General features: G+C 32.5%; 1 protein-coding gene across 1 annotated transcript in view; it reads right to left on the reverse strand.

Annotated features, from left to right (window-relative positions):
- Window positions 1-593, reverse strand: part of LOC145260337 (uncharacterized) — a 51,409-nt gene extending 50,816 nt beyond the window's left edge. Inside the window, exon 1 of the mRNA XM_080118254.1 lies at window positions 455-593. The gene's annotated coding sequence lies outside the window, so the exon portion shown is untranslated. The remainder of the gene's footprint in view (window positions 1-454) is intronic.
- Window positions 594-6,000: the final 5,407 nt, after the last annotated feature.

Here is a 6,000-nt window from a genome sequence, read left to right on the forward strand (position 1 = left end):
ATTTCTAATGGGTGCTTATGTACTTTTGTTACCGTGCTATTTTTTAAATAGTATTTTCAAGTTTCACGATATTATTAAATTATTAAGTGGAAGTACAGAATAGTTACAAAACACCCTCCCTTCCCCATGTTAAGAATGGCTTTCAAAATAACGTTATTTCAGCACGGTCCGTAAACCGTAGAAATACCGAAAAAAAAAAAAGGTGTTCATGCACTCATTGTATCACGCTATTTTTTAAATAGTATTTTCAAGTTAAATTCAAGTTGTACGATATCTATTTATTATTAAATTGTTAGATGAAAGTACACAACTAGTCTGTACTTAGTACAGGATAGTTAAACCTCCCCATATTAAGAATGGCTTTCTAAATAACGTTATTATTTCAGCACGGTACAATAAATGCATAAATTAAAAAAAAAAAAATTGATAGTAATTTACAATTGATAAATCTTACCTTTTCTTTTAATTACATAAGATATTGAAGATGACATTTGACCACCATGATTGCTTTTTCGTTTCTGCCGCCAATAATTCCAAATTCTCGTTCTCACATGAAACACGATTTTTTTTATTTTCTTTTTTTTTTTAAGCTTTAAGTTTTTCTGAATAATATATTTAAAAGCTAAAAAATTGCTTTTAATGAAAAAAAGATACGTTTTAAAAACTTTAATTAAAAAAAAAAATAGGTAAATTTTCAAAAAAAAATTTCTGTCACAGTAATAAGAAATTGAATCAGAAAGAACTCTATTTACGTACCCCCCCCCCACAACGTCAGATTATAATGCGGGGTATATTCAGTTCCCCTAAAATGGTGTAGGAGAATTGTACTCTGAATGAAACAAAAATAAAAGATTTGCCTTAGTCGGGAAGGATTTCCCTCTCACTGATTGAGACACTATACATGGAATTATTTATTCATAAATAAAAAATAAACATTACTTAAAAATTAGGCAGATGGCTATCAAAAAATGTCAGTTTGAGAGGCGGGGATCGTTGTCATCTTCTGTGGATTCTACTTATATACGGGATGTAGTTTGACCTATTCGTTGATTCGCTGTTCTTTCATTTCAGCAGTCGCCACAATACCACATTTACTCTATGGAGTACTTTTCATAAAATATTCCCCAATGTTTTAAAATCAATTTTATTTATCAAAGATATTAGCAATTTAATTAGGGGGAAAAAGGGGGGGGGAACATACCCCCCCCCAAAAAAAAAGTTAGTAAGAGTATATTCATCACTGGTTTCCGATTTGTTAAACGCCGAAGACAAGCAGGTCGTCGATTTCTAAATTGGAGTACAAGAAATCGGAATATAGATTCGAAGTGGATTTTATCCTTTCAAAATAAAAACAACTTAAATTCTATTTCTGAATTTCTATTGCATCTAATTTTAACCCTAAGCTGATGCGTGAAGAATAAAATCCAATCCTTATAAGAAAAAGGTTCCACTCCATGTTATCCCCTCATACATATCATCCATATTACCGAAAGGTGACGGTGTCTAATGATAAACTGACACCTTGGTTTGAATTCAATTCTCTCCACAGAAACACTTTTATTAAGGATATTGGCAACCTTCACATAGTTCCTCTGATAAGTACCCAATATACTTCTAGAATGAATTCTAACTAGAAAGATATCAGTGACACAAATGCCAACAATAATCATCTAATTCATACAAAATGACATAATGAATTACATCCACACTATCATTCTAGCTACAGACAGGATTGTGAAAAGAGAAACACCATTCGTTCCTTTTTAGTCCACAATGGATCGATATTGTTGATCACATATGCTAGATCAAGAGATCAATTGCTCAGGATTGGTGCAGAACTGTCACTTTGATGCCATACTTCCAGAACAGCTGAAGTTTACTATAGCCATTTCTTCTTCAATGTTTTCATAACACAAACCATCAGGTACGCTTACACCAGAGCAAACTATTGAAAGGTAACATATTCTAGATTAATTGTCAGATCAAAGAATACACAGAATTGTTGCGGTATCCTGAACCCAGCATGAAACTCCATTGAGAGAAGATCTCCTCCATCGAGCATCTCAGATGCTTCCCAAGCAGAATTTTTATTAAATACTTGCATAGTTCCTTTTTAGACTGTGAAAGTTCACTAGCCTGAGGAAGCTTTATGAGCACAGCTTGACATTCCGTGAATAAGTGCAATTCATGTCTTGGTTTATGATGGCCCTCAACTGAAGGACTGAGAATGAGATCAGGAAAGAAACTCTTGATCACCATGGCCAACACAGACTCCTTAAGTTTTGCCTTAAGATCTCTCAACATGTTAATGTCAGCCATCCCAAGCTACTCTCATTTGAATGTTAAATAAAAACTTGGCTGCGAATACACAGCTTGTCTCTCATTCAAACGTGCAAAGAAAAACAGTGTGGGAAGATCGTTATAAAACTTGGGATAAAGTAGTAAAATTTATGTGTGTGTGTGTGTGTGTGTGTGTGTGTGCATCTCTCCTACAATCCACACCACTAGACCGATCATGACCAAACCTGGCATCATGATGGTCCCCTACCTAGGGATGGTGCACACCATGTTTCAAGATTAAAGTCATAGCCTATGTAGGTGCTTCTACACTATTAGAATGAAAGGTTGTAGTCAATAAATGAAGTTTTCAGATAAAAACTAATGGTTTCTACTGATTTTTTTTGTCAATTCTAATAACTTGCAATGTTAGCTTCCAAATTATGCAGTCGAAATTATCAATATTATTGAATTATTAAAAAAAAAAAAAAACTTTAATCGTGTTAGCAGGTGAAAAATTACGGCCATCTAGTTTTTATAAAATAAATCGAAATGGAAAATTACTTTCCTTTTGAACTCTCCTGTGTCTTATATAAGCAATTGTTTTCTTCAAATTCTATTTTCTTTAATACATAATTTTCTACTTTGTTGATTTTCATAATTTTTGGATATAATCATCTTAAAAATATGAGGAAAACGTAGATAGCATTATTTCAGTTTTACGATTTTCGAAATTTCATTGTGATAGTGTAGAAACACTGCTATATATATTAGCATTACAAGTTGATTTTTTGTTATTTTATCAACTTGCATGAAAAGAGCTACGTAAAAGATGCTTAAAACCGTTTGAATGATGCGAATACCATCAGTAGTTCAAAAGTTATGAGAATTTTAAGTGCAAAAATTTAGGCTTTTCTGTGGACATTTTTCTTTAGAAAATTACGAACCTCAATATTTCAAGAAATTTGGCAATTTCGCCACCATTTATTTATTTTTCAAGCTATTCTCATGAAACTTGGCACTCTTACGTAAAATTGTGAGCTCTTTCTGATTATGCAGTCAAATTTGATGTATTTCTTTACCATAAGCCATGAATTATAAATTCAGATGTACAAATTTCAATTTTTTTAAAACTGGCACATGGTATCATACAGTGGGTGTCTATTCATGAATAAAACTAAGTATTATAGTGGTATTTAAATATAGCTTTATTGAGAGCAGGCATTTTCCTGCCTACTCACCAAAGGAGAGCTTAATCTGGGTGTAGCCATTGAATGCCTAAAGAGCATTCATGGCATTTATTACTCCCCTCAAAGAAAAAAAACAAATTGAGTAGATATGAATTAATCTCAGAAATAAATTGAAGAAAATTTTTAATATAGATTTTGGATTTCTGTAAAAGATGGAAATTCCCATAGTCGACCAGAACTTATGCATTTTGGGACCAGTTCAATTTTCAATTTTGTAAATCCTCTCTATCTGGCCCAAAATATACCCCTATTTTCTGAGATTCAACCAGAAATCGTACTCTACATGAATGCTGGATGTAACTTTCACAGCACCAGGATACCTGATAAGCAACAACTAAATATTCACTAGTTGATGGTAATTTTTGTTATTTCTATCGTTGTTTTACTGAAAATTCAATTATGTAAACAAAAAAAATAAAACAGTAATTTTTTACCTTGTTTCCACCTTAACATTTAAAATGATTACTTTTATAGGTTTTAAGGTATGCTGAAAACGAATATCGCATTTAAATTTTCTGCAAATAAGTAGTTTTCCGGATATTAAGCAATGTCATTTCTTATGTTATCGCTGGTGGCCATATTGGTATGCGCAGGCGCAATCCCGAGAAACTATGCGCAAACGCACGTACCAGGTTGGCCACCATCAATAACATAAGAAATGACATTGCTTAATATCCGGAAAACTACTTATTTGCAAAAAATTTAAATGCGATATTTGTTTTCAGCATACCCGAAAACCTTAAAAGGTAGTCATTTTAAAGAAAAATGTAAAGGTGGAAATAAGGTAAAAATTTACAAAATGCATCACAATGAAATTCTTTATCGAAAACACTATCAATAATTCCCCCCCAACTCTTTATCTGAAACCTAAACGTAGATTCCATGAACCAAGCTTTTTTCTTAGAACTGCACGCCTGTAGAATTGTCTTCCGTTTTCCTGCTGACTACCATATGGTTGTCTTCAAGTCTAACGTAAACAAGTTCTTAATGAGCCGTTCCATATAAGTTAAATTTATCTAATTGATTACTATATTATCCAATTTCTACTGTACACTCTTCAACCCTTATCCTCGAGTGGCCTCTTGGCCTTGGTAATGTGGTGATGTCTGTAAAAAAAACAAAAAACAAAAAAAAACACCTAAAAAATGGTCTTGACAAGGAGTTAAAAATAAATTAAAGATTCACAATATATTATATTTAATTGTTAGGTGAAAGTACCGAATAGTTAACAAAACACCCTTCCTTCCCCATGTTAAGAATGGGTTTCTAAATAATGTTATTTCAGCATGGTAGCATAAGTGCACAAGTACCTTTTATTTGTTATATATTTGTTTTGTTTTTTCGATTACTAAAAAACACAATTCTACCTTAAGTACCAGTAAGAAGTAATAAATACAATGAAAACAGAAACGCATATACTTAGTAAGAGATGTTACATGAAAAAGGCTTGTCCCCTTTTTCATGTAAGTAAAAATAAAGAGAATTAGTAAATGAAAATAAAATCAGAGAAAACGGGAATCCTGGAGATAAGTTTTAAAGAACAATAGGTTTTAAATGGAATGTCCAGTAAATTGTTGATTCTGATAAAATATTTTATAAATACAAATTTGGCTGGAAACTATGCACATTGTTAGAAAGAATGTGCATAATAAAATATGCGTTATATGAATTAGATAAGTTGGTTAAATTCCTTTGTAAAACAACAAAGGAAATTGGGAAATTTCCTGGTCATCAGAATGTTTCAAAAGCATGCAAATCACGCATGTTGATGGCACGTGAATTATAGTCACGTTGGCCAGACATACATGTGATTTCTCAATATAGGAAAGAGTTCGAAGTTAGAGAGAGAGGTAGACGAGAGTCAGATGAGAGTCCGACCAGGGACGCAGAGAGGTTCAGACCGAACCTTGGCACCGTCTGGAAGCGAGAGGGTTTTAGAAGAAGATGTAAAGAAGAAATTTTGAATTCCTGGATGCAAAGCCATTGACCGGTCATATGGAAGAAATAAATGATCATGTTTATCATAACTGCCGTCTTCTGTATTCATCATTACAACGAGAAAAGGTATTGTCCATTTATGTATAAGAACCATTTGATAAAATCATCATCTAAAAAATGTGTGTTAGAAAGTATATGTGTCAAACTATTTATGTTATAGAAACACTCCCGTTTCATACAGAACTGTCAAAAGCATAAATGCCAATCTCTCGGTCTATCTATCTAGATATCGAATCGCCTCTCAAAGTGTATTTATATGTAATCTCTCTCTTTATATATATATATACTTGTTAATGTTTCCATCCCATCTCTTACAATATGAACATCTCAACAATGAATATATATAATAACTAGCATCTCTTCCAACAACACATCTCAACAACATGAACACTCCTAAGACTCTTACTCTTCTTATAACATGAACAACAAAAGAACATTCATAATAATAATCGAACACAAAATACAACATATATAC

The sequence above is a fragment of the Euprymna scolopes genome, chromosome 36, assembly GCF_053919585.1.
Source record: "Euprymna scolopes isolate OS-2025 chromosome 36, ASM5391958v1, whole genome shotgun sequence".
Lineage (NCBI taxonomy): Eukaryota > Metazoa > Mollusca > Cephalopoda > Sepiida > Sepiolidae > Euprymna > Euprymna scolopes.